This window comes from Oncorhynchus nerka, linkage group LG25 (genome assembly GCF_034236695.1).
Source record: "Oncorhynchus nerka isolate Pitt River linkage group LG25, Oner_Uvic_2.0, whole genome shotgun sequence".
NCBI lineage: Eukaryota > Metazoa > Chordata > Actinopteri > Salmoniformes > Salmonidae > Oncorhynchus > Oncorhynchus nerka.
Window position 1 is genome coordinate 2507236 of NC_088420.1, and position 21340 is coordinate 2528575.

Here is a 21340-nt window from a genome sequence, read left to right on the forward strand (position 1 = left end):
TTTTTCACATCATCCACATGTTCTGGCCCATCTGCTCCCTGTGCTTTACACGTGTAACTCAACAGGGGATACACGTCAAGTATTTAGCACCTCTAGTTAGCATTGGCTACCTCTAACTAGCATGTTAGCAGATACCCACAGACTTCGTCACTAGCATGTTAGCAGATACCCACAGACTTCCAGTCATTGCACTAACGATAGTTAGCATCGGCTACCTCTAACTAGCATGTTAGCAGATACCCACAGACTTCCAGTCATTGCACTAACGGTAGTTAGCATTGGATACCTGTAACTAGCATGTTAGCAGATACCCACAGACTTCCAGTCATTGCACTAACGTTAGTTAGCATTGGCTACCTCTAACTAGCATGTTAGCAGATACCCACAGACTTCCAGTCATTGCACTAACGGTAGTTAGCATTGGCTACCTCTAACTAGCATGTTAGCAGATACCCACAGACTTCCAGTCATTGCACTAACGGTAGTTAGCATTGGCTACCTCTAACTAGCATGTTAGCAGATACCCACAGACTTCCAGTCATTGCACTAACGGTAGTTAGCATTGGCTACCTCTAACTAGCATGTTAGCAGATACCCACAGACTTCCAGTCATTGCACTAACGGTAGTTAGCATTGGCTACCTCTAACTAGCATGTTAGCAGATACCCACAGACTTCCAGTCATTGCACTAACGGTAGTTAGCATTGGCTACCTCTAACTAGCATGTTAGCAGATACCCACAGACTTCCAGTCATTGCACTAACGGTAGTTAGCATTGGCTACCTCTAACTAGCATGTTAGCAGATACCCACAGACTTCCAGTCATTGCACTAACGGTAGTTAGCATCGGCTACCTCTAACTAGCATGTTAGCAGATACCCACAGACTTCCAGTCATTGCACTAACGGTAGTTAGCATTGGCTACCTCTAACTAGCATGTTAGCAGATACCCACAGACTTCCAGTCATTGCACTAACGATAGTTAGCATTGGCGTCACAATATTGAGCAGCATCTGCATCAGACCCCTACCCTAACCGGGTTCATATCCAAATCCAACCCTCCCCTCTGATACATCACACTCTTTACCTTCTTTGAGCCCACACCTCTCTTTGTCTTGTTTAGTCTACTGTTATTATTATAATATCAAACAATAAAATCACTGGGAAGTGGGAACTAAGTTATTTGAAAACCAAAAACCCATCAATCTGATATCATGTACCTATCAATGTCTATCCAAAACAATATGGTGCCAGTTGCCCTAACGATTCATATTCTGTTATTACACAACACACAGGATTTGAATGGCACGAGCCAATCGTTGAGCAGTGTTGAGTGTCACGTGACAAGGCAAACATTTAACACTTTAATTTGACTGCCCTGTGAACTTAACTGTAACATGCTTCATGAGTCCTAACTAACTACTGTTGCAGATCAAACTAACAGGAAGGCAAGACAAAGTGATCGTGAGTTTATTGTTCCAATTCAACGGGGGGGGGTTTGGCCTGCATCCATTATGGACAAAAGTCATTAGGGAATTAGGTGCCATTTAGGACACACCCTAGATGGGGGGTGAATGGCATTGTCTGTGGTCTTCATCGTCATGGTAACAGATGTGTAAGGGAGTGAATGGTGTTGTCTGTGGTCTTCATCGTCATGGTAACATATGTGTAAGGGAGTGAATGGCGTTGTCTGTGGTCTTCATTGTCATGGTAACAGCTGTGTAGGGGAGTGAATGGTGTTGTCTGTGGTCCTCATTGTCATGGTAACAGATGTGTAGGGGAATGAATAGGTAATCAACAACACAGTATGGTGTCATTAGGTTTCACATCACCAACACACAGGCACAGCCCTGCAGCACACAGATCCCCCCCCACACACACACACACTTGCACCAAATGCTTCAATAATTAAGGCAATAAATGTCAGATATGAGCTTGTGAGCGAGAGAGATATTTCAGTGCAGGTATACAGCCACTATCTCAGTGTGAATTGAAACAGCCGTCCTCTATTGTTGGTAGTTCAGAGCATGGTGGGATGTGGGCCTTCCTCAGAGGTCATCTGTCTGTCTCTATGTCTGTCTCTCTATGTCTGTCTCTATGTCTGTCTCTCTATGTCTGTCTCTCTGTCTGTCTCTCTATGTCTGTCTCTCTCTGTCTGTCTCTCCCTCGGTCTCTCTATGTCTGTCTCTCTATGTCTGTCTCTATGTCTGTCTCTCTATGTCTGTCTCTCTGTCTGTCTCTCTATGTCTGTCTCTCTATGTCTGTCTCTCCCTCGGTGTCTCTCTGTCTGTCTCTCTATGTCTGTCTCTCTCTGTCTGTCTCTCCCTCGGTCTCTCTATGTCTGTCTCTCTATGTCTGCCTCTCTATGTCTGTCTCTCTATGTCTGTCTCTCTGTCTGTCTCTCTATGTCTGTCTCTCTATGTCAGTGTCTCTCTATGTCTGTCTCTCTGTCTGTCTCTCTATGTCTGTCTCTCTATGTATGTCTCTCTATGTCTGTCTCTATGTCTGTCTCTCTATGTATGTCTCTCTCTGTCTGTCTCTCTGTCTGTCTCTCTATGTCTGTCTCTATGTCTGTCTCTCTCTCTGTCTCTCTATGTCTGTCTCTCTATGTCTGTCTCTATATCTGTCTCTCTATGTCTGTCTCTCTCTCTCTGTCTCTCTATGTCTGTCTCTCTATGTCAGTCTCTCTCTGTCTGTCTCTATGTCTGTCTCTCTGTCTGTCTCTCGGTCTGTCTCTCTCTGTCTGTCTCTCTCTCTGTCTCTCTATGTCTGTCTCTCTATGTCTGTCTCTCTATGTCTGTCTCTATGTCTGTCTCTCTATGTCTGTCTCTCTATGTCTGTCTCTCTCTGTCTGTCTCTCTCTCTGTCTCTCTATGTTTGTCTCTCTATGTCTGTCTCTCTATGTTTGTCTCTCTATGTCTGTCTCTCTATGTCTGCCTCTCTATGTCTGTCTCTCTATGTCTGTCTCTATGTCTGTCTCTATGTCTGTCTCTCTGTCTGTCTCTCTATGTCTGCCTCTCTATGTCTGTCTCTCTCTGTCTCTCTATGTCTGTCTCTCTATGTCAGTCTCTCTCTGTCTCTGTCTCTCTGTGTCTCTCTATGTCTGTCTCTCTATGTCTGTCTCTATGTCTGTCTCTCTATGTCTGTCTCTCTATGTCTGTCTCTCTCGGTCTGTCTCTCTCGCTGTCTCTCTCGCTCTGTCTCTCTCGCTCTCTCTGTCTCTGGCTGTCTCTGTCTGTGTCCCAAAATGGCACCCTACCCCCTTTACTGTGCACTCCTTTTGACCAGGGCCCTTAGGGGTCCCTGATGTAGAGGATAGGGTGCATTTGGGACGTAGCCTCTGTGCGCTCTCCTCTCTTCGGCCCTGATGTAGTGGATAGGGTGCATTTGGGACGTAGCCTCTGAGCGCTCTCCTCTCCTCGGCCCTGATGTAGCAGACTAGTCAGACCTTTTTTTTCATAGAGGTCACATCAAGACGAGCTATGAAATTAAATCTGGCACCTTTTTTATAAAGGTCACATTAAGACAGGAAATACAATCTGCATATCAAAGCATAATGTCAGATGCTGACAATACATGCAATTATCCCAGAACTGAATGGACTGCCCTATTTCTATTCAACATGATAACACGCCTAGAAACGTTCTGAGGATCACAGATTCAATTCATATTAAAACGAAGAGAGACCGACACACGGTTGTTGTTTTTCTAGGTTGTAGGTTGACCAGGTTGTATGGGAGAAAGAGCTTAGCTTTCACTTTAAGAGCAGAAGACTGTCTTGAGAGAGCTACCGACAGTCAAAGTCCACAGCTACGACCTTGCCGAACTCTCTCTGCAAGTCTGTACTTGTGACCTCACTAGTCTGCGTAGTATACACATAGTGTATACACATACAGTAATTATTATGATTAGGTCTACATTCTGTCTACCACACCAATCTATGACTACAAGCTAAAATAGATTACTATTCATAAACTAAGAGATTACTATTCATAAACTAAGAGTTTACTATTCATAAACTAAGAGTTTACTATTCATAAACTAAGAGATTACTATTCATAAACTAAGAGTTTACTATTCATAAACTAAGAGTTTACTACTCATAAACTAAGAGATTACTATTCATAAACTAAGAGTTTACTATTCATAAACTAAGAGTTTACTACTCATAAACTAAGAGATTACTATTCATAAACTAAGAGTTTACTATTCATAAACTAAGAGTTTACTATTCATAAACTAAGAGATTACTATTCATAAACTAAGAGTTTACTATTCATAAACTAAACTAAGAGTTTACTATTCATAAACTAAGAGTTTACTATTCATAAACTAAGAGTTTACTACTCATAAACTAATAGATTACTACTCATAAACTAAACTAAGAGTTTACTATTCATAAACTAAACTAAGAGTTTACTATTCATAAACTAAGAGTTTACTATTCATAAACTAAACTAAGAGTTTACTATTCATAAACTAAGAGTTTACTATTCATAAACTAAACTAAGAGTTTACTATTCATAAACTAAACTAAGAGATTACTATTCATAAACTAAACTAAGAGTTTACTATTCATAAACTAAACTAAGAGTTTACTATTCATAAACTAAGAGTTTACTATTCATAAACTAAACTAAGAGCTTACTATTCATAAACTAATAGTTTACTATTCATAAACTAAGAGATTACTATTCATAAACTAAGAGATTACTATTCATAAACTAAGAGATTACTATTCATAAACTAAGAGTTTACTACTCATAAACTAATAGATTACTATTCATAAACTAAACTAAGAGTTTACTATTCATAAACTAAGAGTTTACTATTCATAAACTAAACTAAGAGACTATTCATAAACTAAACTAAGAGTTTACTATTCATAAACTAAACTAAGAGTTTACTATTCATAAACTAAGAGTTTACTATTCATAAACTAAACTAAGAGATTACTATTCATAAACTAAGAGTTTACTATTCATAAACTAAGAGTTTACTATTCATAAACTAAACTAAGAGTGTACTATTCATAAACTAAGAGCTTACTATTCATAAACTAAACTAATAGTTGACTATTCATAAACTAAACTAAGAGCTTACTATTCATAAACTAATAGTTTACTATTCATAAACTAAGAGATTACTATTCATAAACTAAGAGATTACTATTCATAAACTAAACTAAGAGCTTACTATTCATAAACTAAACTGAGAGTTTACTATTCATAAACTAAGAGATTACTATTCATAAACTAATAGTTTACTATTCATAAACTAAGAGATTACTATTCATAAACTAAGAGATTACTATTCATAAACTAATAGTTTACTATTCATAAACTAAGAGATTACTATTCATAAACTAAGAGATTACTATTCATAAACTAAGAGCTTACTATTCATAAACTAATAGTTTACTATTCATAAACTAAGAGCTTACTATTCATAAACTAAGAGTTTACTATTCATAAACTAAACTAAGAGCTTACTATTCATAAACTAATAGTTTACTATTCATAAACTAAGAGATTACTATTCATAAACTAAGAGATTACTATTCATAAACTAAACTAAGAGCTTACTATTCATAAACTAAACTGAGAGTTTACTATTCATAAACTAAGAGATTACTATTCATAAACTAATAGTTTACTATTCATAAACTAAGAGATTACTATTCATAAACTAAGAGATTACTATTCATAAACTAATAGTTTACTATTCATAAACTAAGAGATTACTATTCATAAACTAAGAGATTACTATTCATAAACTAAGAGATTACTATTCATAAACTAAACTAAGAGCTTACTATTCATAAACTAATAGTTTACTATTCATAAACTAAGAGCTTACTATTCATAAACTAAGAGTTTACTATTCATAAACTAAACTAATAGTTTACTATTCATAAACTAAGAGATTACTATTCATAAACTAAGAGATTACTATTCATAAACTAATAGTTTACTATTCATAAACTAAGAGATTACTATTCATAAACTAAGAGATTACTATTCATAAACTAAGAGATTACTATTCATAAACTAAACTAAGAGTTTACTATTCATAAACTAAGAGATTACTATTCATAAACTAATAGATTACTATTCATAAACTAAACTAATAGCTTACTATTCATAAACTAAACTAAGAGATTACTATTCATAAACTAAGAGATTACTATTCATAAACTAAACTAATAGTTTACTATTCATAAACTAAGAGATTACTATTCATAAACTAAACTAATAGTTTACTATTCATAAACTAAGAGATTACTATTCATAAACTAATAGTTTACTATTCATAAACTAAACTAAGAGATTACTATTCATAAACTAAGAGTTTACTATTCATAAACTAAACTAAGAGATTACTATTCATAAACTAAGAGTTTACTATTCATAAACTAAACTAAGAGATTACTATTCATAAACTAAACTAAGAGTTTACTATTCATAAACTAAACTAAGAGATTACTATTCATAAACTAAGAGTTTACTATTCATAAACTAAACTAAGAGTTTACTATTCATAAACTAAGAGTTTACTATTCATAAACTAAGAGTTTACTATTCATAAACTAAGAGTTTACTATTCATAAACTGAGAGTTTACTATTCATAAACTAAGAGTTTACTATTCATAAACTAAACTAAGAGATTACTATTCATAAACTAAGAGTTTACTATTCATAAACTAAACTAAGAGATTACTATTCATAAACTAAGAGTTTACTATTCATAAACTAAACTAAGAGTTTACTATTCATAAACTAAGAGATTACTATTCATAAACTAAGAGTTTACTATTCATAAACTAAACTAAGAGTTTACTATTCATAAACTAAACTAAGAGTTTACTATTCATAAACTAAGAGATTACTATTCATAAACTAAGAGTTTACTATTCATAAACTAAGAGTTTACTATTCATAAACTAAACTGAGAGTTTACTATTCATAAACTAAACTAAGAGTTTACTATTCATAAACTAAGAGATTACTATTCATAAACTAAGAGATTACTATTCATAAACTAAGAGATTACTATTCATAAACTAAGAGATTACTATTCATAAACTAAGAGATTACTATTCATAAACTAAGAGTTTACTATTCATAAACTAAACTGAGAGTTTACTATTCATAAACTAAACTAAGAGTTTACTATTCATAAACTAAGAGATTACTATTCATAAACTAAACTAAGAGTTTACTATTCATAAACTAAACTAAGAGATTACTATTCATAAACTAAGAGATTACTATTCATAAACTAAGAGATGACTATTCATAAACTAATAGATTACTATTCATAAACTAAACTAAGAGTTTACTATTCATAAACTAAACTAAGAGTTTACTATTCATAAACTAAACTAAGAGTTTACTATTCATAAACTAATAGAGTTTACTATTCATAAACTAAACTAAAGAGATTACTATTCATAAACTAAACTAATAGATTACTATTCATAAACTAAACTAAGAGTTTACTATTCATAAACTAAACTAAGAGTTTACTATTCATAAACTAAACTAAGAGTTTACTATTCATAAACTAAACTAAGAGTTTACTATTCATAAACTAAACTAATAGATTACTATTCATAAACTAAACTAAGAGTTTACTATTCATAAACTAAACTAAGAGTTTACTATTCATAAACTAATAGATTACTATTCATAAACTAAACTAAGAGTTTACTATTCATAAACTAAACTAAGAGTTTACTATTCATAAACTAATAGATTACTATTCATAAACTAAACTAAGAGTTTACTATTCATAAACTAAACTAAGAGTTTACTATTCATAAACTAAGAGTTTACTATTCATAAACTAAACTAAGAGACTATTCATAAACTAAACTAAGAGATTACTATTCATAAACTAAGAGTTTACTATTCATAAACTAAACTAAGAGATTACTATTCATAAACTAAGAGCTTACTATTCATAAACTAAACTAATAGTTTACTATTCATAAACTAAACTAAGAGCTTACTATTCATAAACTAATAGTTTACTATTCATAAACTAATAGTTTACTATTCATAAACTAAGAGATTACTATTCATAAACTAAGAGATTACTATTCATAAACTAAGAGATTACTATTCATAAACTAAGAGATTACTATTCATAAACTAAGAGATTACTATTCATAAACTAATAGTTTACTATTCATAAACTAAGAGATTACTATTCATAAACTAAGAGATTACTATTCATAAACTAAGAGATTACTATTCATAAACTAAGAGATTACTATTCATAAACTAAGAGCTTACTATTCATAAACTAAGAGATTACTATTCATAAACTAAACTAAGAGCTTACTATTCATAAACTAATAGTTTACTATTCATAAACTAAGACCTTACTATTCATAAACTAAGAGTTTACTATTCATAAACTAAACTAATAGTTTACTATTCATAAACTAAGATATTACTATTCATAAACTAAGAGATTACTATTCATAAACTAAGAGATTACTATTCATAAACTAAGAGTTTACTATTCATAAACTAAACTAATAGTTTACTATTCATAAACTAAGAGTTTACTATTCATAAACTAAACTAATAGTTTACTATTCATAAACTAAGAGATTACTATTCATAAACTAAGAGATTACTATTCATAAACTAATAGCTTACTATTCATAAACTAAGAGATTACTATTCATAAACTAATAGCTTACTATTCATAAACTAAGAGATTACTATTCATAAACTAATAGCTTACTATTCATAAACTAAGAGATTACTATTCATAAACTAATAGATTACTATTCATAAACTAAACTAAGAGATTACTATTCATAAACTAAGAGATTACTATTCATAAACTAAACTAATAGTTTACTATTCATAAACTAAGAGATTACTATTCATAAACTAATAGTTTACTATTCATAAACTAAACTAAGAGATTACTATTCATAAACTAAGAGTTTACTATTCATAAACTAAACTAAGAGATTACTATTCATAAACTAAGAGTTTACTATTCATAAACTAAACTAAGAGATTACTATTCATAAACTAAACTAAGAGTTTACTATTCATAAACTAAACTAAGAGTTTACGATTCATAAACTAAACTAAGAGATTACTATTCATAAACTAAGAGTTTACTATTCATAAACTAAGAGTTTACTATTCATAAACTAAGAGTTTACTATTCATTTTACTATTCATAAACTAAGAGTTTACTATTCATAAACTAAGAGTTTACTATTCATAAACTAAGAGTTTACTATTCATAAACTGAGAGTTTACTATTCATAAACTGAGAGTTTACTATTCATAAACTAAGAGTTTACTATTCATAAACTGAGAGTTTACTATTCATAAACTAAACTAAGAGATTACTATTCATAAACTAAGAGTTTACTATTCATAAACTAAACTAAGAGCTTACTATTCATAAACTAATAGTTTACTATTCATAAACTAAGAGATTACTATTCATAAACTAAGAGATTACTATTCATAAACTAAGAGATTACTATTCATAAACTAAGAGTTTACTACTCATAAACTAATAGATTACTATTCATAAACTAAACTAATAGTTTACTATTCATAAACTAAGAGTTTACTATTCATAAACTAAACTAATAGTTTACTATTCATAAACTAAGAGATTACTATTCATAAACTAAGAGATTACTATTCATAAACTAATAGCTTACTATTCATAAACTAAGAGATTACTATTCATAAACTAATAGCTTACTATTCATAAACTAAGAGATTACTATTCATAAACTAATAGCTTACTATTCATAAACTAAGAGATTACTATTCATAAACTAATAGATTACTATTCATAAACTAAACTAAGAGATTACTATTCATAAACTAAGAGATTACTATTCATAAACTAAACTAATAGTTTACTATTCATAAACTAAGAGATTACTATTCATAAACTAATAGTTTACTATTCATAAACTAAACTAAGAGATTACTATTCATAAACTAAGAGTTTACTATTCATAAACTAAACTAAGAGATTACTATTCATAAACTAAGAGTTTACTATTCATAAACTAAACTAAGAGATTACTATTCATAAACTAAACTAAGAGTTTACTATTCATAAACTAAACTAAGAGTTTACGATTCATAAACTAAACTAAGAGATTACTATTCATAAACTAAGAGTTTACTATTCATAAACTAAGAGTTTACTATTCATAAACTAAGAGTTTACTATTCATTTTACTATTCATAAACTAAGAGTTTACTATTCATAAACTAAGAGTTTACTATTCATAAACTAAGAGTTTACTATTCATAAACTGAGAGTTTACTATTCATAAACTGAGAGTTTACTATTCATAAACTAAGAGTTTACTATTCATAAACTGAGAGTTTACTATTCATAAACTAAACTAAGAGATTACTATTCATAAACTAAGAGTTTACTATTCATAAACTAAACTAAGAGCTTACTATTCATAAACTAATAGTTTACTATTCATAAACTAAGAGATTACTATTCATAAACTAAGAGATTACTATTCATAAACTAAGAGATTACTATTCATAAACTAAGAGTTTACTACTCATAAACTAATAGATTACTATTCATAAACTAAACTAAGAGTTTACTATTCATAAACTAAGAGTTTACTATTCATAAACTAAACTAAGAGATTACTATTCATAAACTAAACTAATAGTTTACTATTCATAAACTAAGAGATTACTATTCATAAACTAATAGTTTACTATTCATAAACTAAACTAAGAGATTACTATTCATAAACTAAGAGTTTACTATTCATAAACTAAACTAAGAGATTACTATTCATAAACTAAGAGTTTACTATTCATAAACTAAACTAAGAGATTACTATTCATAAACTAAACTAAGAGTTTACTATTCATAAACTAAGAGTTTACTATTCATAAACTAAACTAAGAGATTACTATTCATAAACTAAGAGTTTACTATTCATAAACTAAGAGTTTACTATTCATAAACTAAGAGTTTACTATTCATTTTACTATTCATAAACTAAGAGTTTACTATTCATAAACTAAGAGTTTACTATTCATAAACTAAGAGTTTACTATTCATAAACTGAGAGTTTACTATTCATAAACTGAGAGTTTACTATTCATAAACTAAACTAAGAGCTTACTATTCATAAACTAATAGTTTACTATTCATAAACTAAGAGCTTACTATTCATAAACTAAGAGTTTACTATTCATAAACTAAACTAATAGTTTACTATTCATAAACTAAGAGATTACTATTCATAAACTAAGAGATTACTATTCATAAACTAATAGTTTACTATTCATAAACTAAGAGATTACTATTCATAAACTAAGAGATTACTATTCATAAACTAAGAGATTACTATTCATAAACTAAACTAAGAGTTTACTATTCATAAACTAAGAGATTACTATTCATAAACTAATAGATTACTATTCATAAACTAAACTAATAGCTTACTATTCATAAACTAAACTAAGAGATTACTATTCATAAACTAAGAGATTACTATTCATAAACTAAACTAATAGTTTACTATTCATAAACTAAGAGATTACTATTCATAAACTAAACTAATAGTTTACTATTCATAAACTAAGAGATTACTATTCATAAACTAATAGTTTACTATTCATAAACTAAACTAAGAGATTACTATTCATAAACTAAGAGTTTACTATTCATAAACTAAACTAAGAGATTACTATTCATAAACTAAGAGTTTACTATTCATAAACTAAACTAAGAGATTACTATTCATAAACTAAACTAAGAGTTTACTATTCATAAACTAAACTAAGAGATTACTATTCATAAACTAAGAGTTTACTATTCATAAACTAAACTAAGAGTTTACTATTCATAAACTAAGAGTTTACTATTCATAAACTAAGAGTTTACTATTCATAAACTAAGAGTTTACTATTCATAAACTGAGAGTTTACTATTCATAAACTAAGAGTTTACTATTCATAAACTAAACTAAGAGATTACTATTCATAAACTAAGAGTTTACTATTCATAAACTAAACTAAGAGATTACTATTCATAAACTAAGAGTTTACTATTCATAAACTAAACTAAGAGTTTACTATTCATAAACTAAGAGATTACTATTCATAAACTAAGAGTTTACTATTCATAAACTAAACTAAGAGTTTACTATTCATAAACTAAACTAAGAGTTTACTATTCATAAACTAAGAGATTACTATTCATAAACTAAGAGTTTACTATTCATAAACTAAGAGTTTACTATTCATAAACTAAACTGAGAGTTTACTATTCATAAACTAAACTAAGAGTTTACTATTCATAAACTAAGAGATTACTATTCATAAACTAAGAGATTACTATTCATAAACTAAGAGATTACTATTCATAAACTAAGAGATTACTATTCATAAACTAAGAGATTACTATTCATAAACTAAGAGTTTACTATTCATAAACTAAACTGAGAGTTTACTATTCATAAACTAAACTAAGAGTTTACTATTCATAAACTAAGAGATTACTATTCATAAACTAAACTAAGAGTTTACTATTCATAAACTAAACTAAGAGATTACTATTCATAAACTAAGAGATTACTATTCATAAACTAAGAGATGACTATTCATAAACTAATAGATTACTATTCATAAACTAAGAGTTTACTATTCATAAACTAAACTAAGAGTTTACTATTCATAAACTAAACTAAGAGTTTACTATTCATAAACTAATAGATTACTATTCATAAACTAAACTAAGAGATTACTATTCATAAACTAAACTAATAGATTACTATTCATAAACTAAACTAAGAGTTTACTATTCATAAACTAAACTAAGAGTTTACTATTCATAAACTAAACTAAGAGTTTACTATTCATAAACTAAACTAAGAGTTTACTATTCATAAACTAAACTAATAGATTACTATTCATAAACTAAACTAAGAGTTTACTATTCATAAACTAAACTAAGAGTTTACTATTCATAAACTAATAGATTACTATTCATAAACTAAACTAAGAGTTTACTATTCATAAACTAAACTAAGAGTTTACTATTCATAAACTAATAGATTACTATTCATAAACTAAACTAAGAGTTTACTATTCATAAACTAAACTAAGAGTTTACTATTCATAAACTAAGAGTTTACTATTCATAAACTAAACTAAGAGACTATTCATAAACTAAACTAAGAGATTACTATTCATAAACTAAGAGTTTACTATTCATAAACTAAACTAAGAGATTACTATTCATAAACTAAGAGTTTACTATTCATAAACTAAACTAAGAGATTACTATTCATAAACTAAGAGTTTACTATTCATAAACTAAACTAAGAGATTACTATTCATAAACTAAACTAAGAGTTTACTATTCATAAACTAAACTAAGAGTTTACGATTCATAAACTAAACTAAGAGATTACTATTCATAAACTAAGAGTTTACTATTCATAAACTAAGAGTTTACTATTCATAAACTAAGAGTTTACTATTCATTTTACTATTCATAAACTAAGAGTTTACTATTCATAAACTAAGAGTTTACTATTCATAAACTAAGAGTTTACTATTCATAAACTGAGAGTTTACTATTCATAAACTGAGAGTTTACTATTCATAAACTAAGAGTTTACTATTCATAAACTGAGAGTTTACTATTCATAAACTAAACTAAGAGATTACTATTCATAAACTAAGAGTTTACTATTCATAAACTAATAGTTTACTATTCATAAACTAAGAGATTACTATTCATAAACTAAGAGATTACTATTCATAAACTAAGAGATTACTATTCATAAACTAAGAGTTTACTACTCATAAACTAATAGATTACTATTCATAAACTAAACTAAGAGTTTACTATTCATAAACTAAGAGTTTACTATTCATAAACTAAACTAAGAGATTACTATTCATAAACTAAACTAATAGTTTACTATTCATAAACTAAGAGATTACTATTCATAAACTAATAGTTTACTATTCATAAACTAAACTAAGAGATTACTATTCATAAACTAAGAGTTTACTATTCATAAACTAAACTAAGAGATTACTATTCATAAACTAAGAGTTTACTATTCATAAACTAAACTAAGAGATTACTATTCATAAACTAAACTAAGAGTTTACTATTCATAAACTAAGAGTTTACTATTCATAAACTAAACTAAGAGATTACTATTCATAAACTAAGAGTTTACTATTCATAAACTAAGAGTTTACTATTCATAAACTAAGAGTTTACTATTCATTTTACTATTCATAAACTAAGAGTTTACTATTCATAAACTAAGAGTTTACTATTCATAAACTAAGAGTTTACTATTCATAAACTGAGAGTTTACTATTCATAAACTGAGAGTTTACTATTCATAAACTAAACTAAGAGCTTACTATTCATAAACTAATAGTTTACTATTCATAAACTAAGAGCTTACTATTCATAAACTAAGAGTTTACTATTCATAAACTAAACTAATAGTTTACTATTCATAAACTAAGAGATTACTATTCATAAACTAAGAGATTACTATTCATAAACTAATAGTTTACTATTCATAAACTAAGAGATTACTATTCATAAACTAAGAGATTACTATTCATAAACTAAGAGATTACTATTCATAAACTAAACTAAGAGTTTACTATTCATAAACTAAGAGATTACTATTCATAAACTAATAGATTACTATTCATAAACTAAACTAATAGCTTACTATTCATAAACTAAACTAAGAGATTACTATTCATAAACTAAGAGATTACTATTCATAAACTAAACTAATAGTTTACTATTCATAAACTAAGAGATTACTATTCATAAACTAAACTAATAGTTTACTATTCATAAACTAAGAGATTACTATTCATAAACTAATAGTTTACTATTCATAAACTAAACTAAGAGATTACTATTCATAAACTAAGAGTTTACTATTCATAAACTAAACTAAGAGATTACTATTCATAAACTAAGAGTTTACTATTCATAAACTAAACTAAGAGATTACTATTCATAAACTAAACTAAGAGTTTACTATTCATAAACTAAACTAAGAGATTACTATTCATAAACTAAGAGTTTACTATTCATAAACTAAACTAAGAGTTTACTATTCATAAACTAAGAGTTTACTATTCATAAACTAAGAGTTTACTATTCATAAACTAAGAGTTTACTATTCATAAACTGAGAGTTTACTATTCATAAACTAAGAGTTTACTATTCATAAACTAAACTAAGAGATTACTATTCATAAACTAAGAGTTTACTATTCATAAACTAAACTAAGAGATTACTATTCATAAACTAAGAGTTTACTATTCATAAACTAAACTAAGAGTTTACTATTCATAAACTAAGAGATTACTATTCATAAACTAAGAGTTTACTATTCATAAACTAAACTAAGAGTTTACTATTCATAAACTAAACTAAGAGTTTACTATTCATAAACTAAGAGATTACTATTCATAAACTAAGAGTTTACTATTCATAAACTAAGAGTTTACTATTCATAAACTAAACTGAGAGTTTACTATTCATAAACTAAACTAAGAGTTTACTATTCATAAACTAAGAGATTACTATTCATAAACTAAGAGATTACTATTCATAAACTAAGAGATTACTATTCATAAACTAAGAGATTACTATTCATAAACTAAGAGATTACTATTCATAAACTAAGAGTTTACTATTCATAAACTAAACTGAGAGTTTACTATTCATAAACTAAACTAAGAGTTTACTATTCATAAACTAAGAGATTACTATTCATAAACTAAACTAAGAGTTTACTATTCATAAACTAAACTAAGAGATTACTATTCATAAACTAAGAGATTACTATTCATAAACTAAGAGATGACTATTCATAAACTAATAGATTACTATTCATAAACTAAGAGTTTACTATTCATAAACTAAACTAAGAGTTTACTATTCATAAACTAAACTAAGAGTTTACTATTCATAAACTAATAGATTACTATTCATAAACTAAACTAAGAGATTACTATTCATAAACTAAACTAATAGATTACTATTCATAAACTAAACTAAGAGTTTACTATTCATAAACTAAACTAAGAGTTTACTATTCATAAACTAAACTAAGAGTTTACTATTCATAAACTAAACTAAGAGTTTACTATTCATAAACTAAACTAATAGATTACTATTCATAAACTAAACTAAGAGTTTACTATTCATAAACTAAACTAAGAGTTTACTATTCATAAACTAATAGATTACTATTCATAAACTAAACTAAGAGTTTACTATTCATAAACTAAACTAAGAGTTTACTATTCATAAACTAATAGATTACTATTCATAAACTAAACTAAGAGTTTACTATTCATAAACTAAACTAAGAGTTTACTATTCATAAACTAAGAGTTTACTATTCATAAACTAAACTAAGAGACTATTCATAAACTAAACTAAGAGATTACTATTCATAAACTAAGAGTTTACTATTCATAAACTAAACTAAGAGATTACTATTCATAAACTAAGAGCTTACTATTCATAAACTAAACTAATAGTTTACTATTCATAAACTAAACTAAGAGCTTACTATTCATAAACTAATAGTTTACTATTCATAAACTAATAGTTTACTATTCATAAACTAAGAGATTACTATTCATAAACTAAGAGATTACTATTCATAAACTAAGAGATTACTATTCATAAACTAAGAGATTACTATTCATAAACTAAGAGATTACTATTCATAAACTAAGAGATTACTATTCATAAACTAAGAGATTACTATTCATAAACTAAGAGATTACTATTCATAAACTAAGAGATTACTATTCATAAACTAAGAGATTACTATTCATAAACTAAGAGCTTACTATTCATAAACTAAGAGATTACTATTCATAAACTAAACTAAGAGCTTACTATTCATAAACTAATAGTTTACTATTCATAAACTAAGACCTTACTATTCATAAACTAAGAGTTTACTATTCATAAACTAAACTAATAGTTTACTATTCATAAACTAAGATATTACTATTCATAAACTAAGAGATTACTATTCATAAACTAAGAGATTACTATTCATAAACTAAGAGTTTACTATTCATAAACTAAACTAATAGTTTACTATTCATAAACTAAGAGTTTACTATTCATAAACTAAACTAATAGTTTACTATTCATAAACTAAGAGATTACTATTCATAAACTAAGAGATTACTATTCATAAACTAATAGCTTACTATTCATAAACTAAGAGATTACTATTCATAAACTAATAGCTTACTATTCATAAACTAAGAGATTACTATTCATAAACTAATAGCTTACTATTCATAAACTAAGAGATTACTATTCATAAACTAATAGATTACTATTCATAAACTAAACTAAGAGATTACTATTCATAAACTAAGAGATTACTATTCATAAACTAAACTAATAGTTTACTATTCATAAACTAAGAGATTACTATTCATAAACTAATAGTTTACTATTCATAAACTAAACTAAGAGATTACTATTCATAAACTAAGAGTTTACTATTCATAAACTAAACTAAGAGATTACTATTCATAAACTAAGAGTTTACTATTCATAAACTAAACTAAGAGATTACTATTCATAAACTAAACTAAGAGTTTACTATTCATAAACTAAACTAAGAGTTTACGATTCATAAACTAAACTAAGAGATTACTATTCATAAACTAAGAGTTTACTATTCATAAACTAAGAGTTTACTATTCATAAACTAAGAGTTTACTATTCATTTTACTATTCATAAACTAAGAGTTTACTATTCATAAACTAAGAGTTTACTATTCATAAACTAAGAGTTTACTATTCATAAACTGAGAGTTTACTATTCATAAACTGAGAGTTTACTATTCATAAACTAAGAGTTTACTATTCATAAACTGAGAGTTTACTATTCATAAACTAAACTAAGAGATTACTATTCATAAACTAAGAGTTTACTATTCATAAACTAAACTAAGAGCTTACTATTCATAAACTAATAGTTTACTATTCATAAACTAAGAGATTACTATTCATAAACTAAGAGATTACTATTCATAAACTAAGAGATTACTATTCATAAACTAAGAGTTTACTACTCATAAACTAATAGATTACTATTCATAAACTAAACTAATAGTTTACTATTCATAAACTAAGAGTTTACTATTCATAAACTAAACTAATAGTTTACTATTCATAAACTAAGAGATTACTATTCATAAACTAAGAGATTACTATTCATAAACTAATAGCTTACTATTCATAAACTAAGAGATTACTATTCATAAACTAATAGCTTACTATTCATAAACTAAGAGATTACTATTCATAAACTAATAGCTTACTATTCATAAACTAAGAGATTACTATTCATAAACTAATAGATTACTATTCATAAACTAAACTAAGAGATTACTATTCATAAACTAAGAGATTACTATTCATAAACTAAACTAATAGTTTACTATTCATAAACTAAGAGATTACTATTCATAAACTAATAGTTTACTATTCATAAACTAAACTAAGAGATTACTATTCATAAACTAAGAGTTTACTATTCATAAACTAAACTAAGAGATTACTATTCATAAACTAAGAGTTTACTATTCATAAACTAAACTAAGAGATTACTATTCATAAACTAAACTAAGAGTTTACTATTCATAAACTAAACTAAGAGTTTACTATTCATAAACTAAACTAAGAGATTACTATTCATAAACTAAGAGTTTACTATTCATAAACTAAGAGTTTACTATTCATAAACTAAGAGTTTACTATTCATTTTACTATTCATAAACTAAGAGTTTACTATTCATAAACTAAGAGTTTACTATTCATAAACTAAGAGTTTACTATTCATAAACTGAGAGTTTACTATTCATAAACTGAGAGTTTACTATTCATAAACTAAAACTATTCATAAACTGAGAGTTTACTATTCATAAACTAAACTAAGAGATTACTATTCATAAACTAAGAGTTTACTATTCATAAACTAAACTAAGAGCTTACTATTCATAAACTAATAGTTTACTATTCATAAACTAAGAGATTACTATTCATAAACTAAGAGATTACTATTCATAAACTAAGAGATTACTATTCATAAACTAAGAGTTTACTACTCATAAACTAATAGATTACTATTCATAAACTAAACTAAGAGTTTACTATTCATAAGAGTTTACTATTCATAAACTAAACTAAGAGATTACTATTCATAAACTAAACTAATAGTTTACTATTCATAAACTAAGAGATTACTATTCATAAACTAATAGTTTACTATTCTAAACTAAGAGATTACTATTCATAAACTAAGAGTTTACTATTCATAAACTAAACTAAGAGATTACTATTCATAAACTAAGAGTTTACTATTCATAAACTAAACTAAGAGATTACTATTCATAAACTAAACTAAGAGTTTACTATTCATAAACTAAGAGTTTACTATTCATAAACTAAACTAAGAGATTACTATTCATAAACTAAGAGTTTACTATTCATAAACTAAGAGTTTACTATTCATAAACTAAGAGTTTACTATTCATTTTACTATTCATAAACTAAGAGTTTACTATTCATAAACTAAGAGTTTACTATTCATAAACTAAGAGTTTACTATTCATAAACTGAGAGTTTACTATTCATAAACTGAGAGTTTACTATTCATAAACTAAGAGTTTACTATTCATAAACTAAACTAAGAGTTTACTATTCATAAACTAAGAGTTTACTATTCATAAACTAAGAGACTATTCATAAACTAAGAGACTATTCATAAACTAATAGTTTACTATTCATAAACTAAACTGAGAGTTTACTATTCATAAACTAATAGTTTACTATTCATAAACTAAGAGTTTACTATTTATAAACTAAACTAAGAGATTACTATTCATAAACTAATAGTTTACTATTCATAAACTAAGAGTTTACTATTCATAAACTAAACTAAGAGATTACTATTCATAAACTAAGAGTTTACTATTCATAAACTAAACTAAGAGATGACTATTCATAAACTAAACTGAGAGTTTACTATTCATAAACTAATAGTTTACTATTCATAAACTAAACTAAGAGATTACTATTCATAAACTAAGAGTTTACTATTCATAAACTAAACTAAGAGTTTACTATTCATAAACTAAGAGATTACTATTCATAAACTAAGAGACTATTCATAAACTAAACTAATAGTTTACTATTCATAAACTAAACTAAGAGATTACTATTCATAAACTAAGAGTTTACTATTCATAAACTAAACTAAGAGATTACTATTCATAAACTAAACTGAGAGTTTACTATTCATAAACTGAGAGTTTACTATTCATAAACTAAGAGTTTACTATTCATAAACTAAGAGTTTACTATTCATAAACTAAACTGAGAGTTTACTATTCATAAACTAAGAGTTTACTATTCATAAACTAAACTGAGAGTTTACTATTCATAAACTAAGAGATTACTATTCATAAACTAAACTGAGAGTTTACTATTCATAAACTAAACTAAGAGTTTACTATTCATAAACTAAGAGATTACTATTCATAAACTAAGAGATTACTATTCATAAACTAAGAGATTACTATTCATAAACTAAGAGATTACTATTCATAAACTAAGAGTTTACTATTCATAAACTAAGAGATTACTATTCATAAACTAAACTGAGAGTTTACTATTCATAAACTAAACTAAGAGTTTACTATTCATAAACTAAGAGTTTACTATTCATAAACTAAACTAAGAGTTTACTATTCATAAACTAAGAGTTTACTATTCATAAACTAAACTAAGAGATTACTATTCATAAACTAAACTAAGAGTTTACTATTCATAAACTAAACTAAGAGTTTACTATTCATAAACTAAGAGTTTACTATTCATAAACTAAACTAAGAGTTTACTATTCATAAACTAAACTAAGAGTTTACTATTCATAAACTAAGAGTTTACTATTCATAAACTAAGAGATTACTATTCATAAACTAAACTAATAGATTACTATTCATAAACTAAACTAAGAGTTTACTATTCATAAACTAAACTAAGAGTTTACTATTCATAAACTAATAGATTACTATTCATAAACTAAACTAAGAGTTTACTATTCATAAACTAAACTAAGAGTTTACTATTCATAAACTAATAGATTACTATTCATAAACTAAACTAAGAGTTTACTATTCATAAACTAAACTAAGAGTTTACTATTCATAAACTAAGAGTTTACTATTCATAAAC

The 21340-nt window shown here is 26.5% G+C and overlaps 1 protein-coding gene across 5 annotated transcripts in view; it reads left to right on the top strand.

Annotated features, from left to right (window-relative positions):
• nme7 (NME/NM23 family member 7) overlaps positions 1–21340 on the top strand; it is a 241436-nt gene that overhangs the window by 173822 nt on the left and 46274 nt on the right. The gene's annotated exons all lie outside the window — the stretch shown is intronic.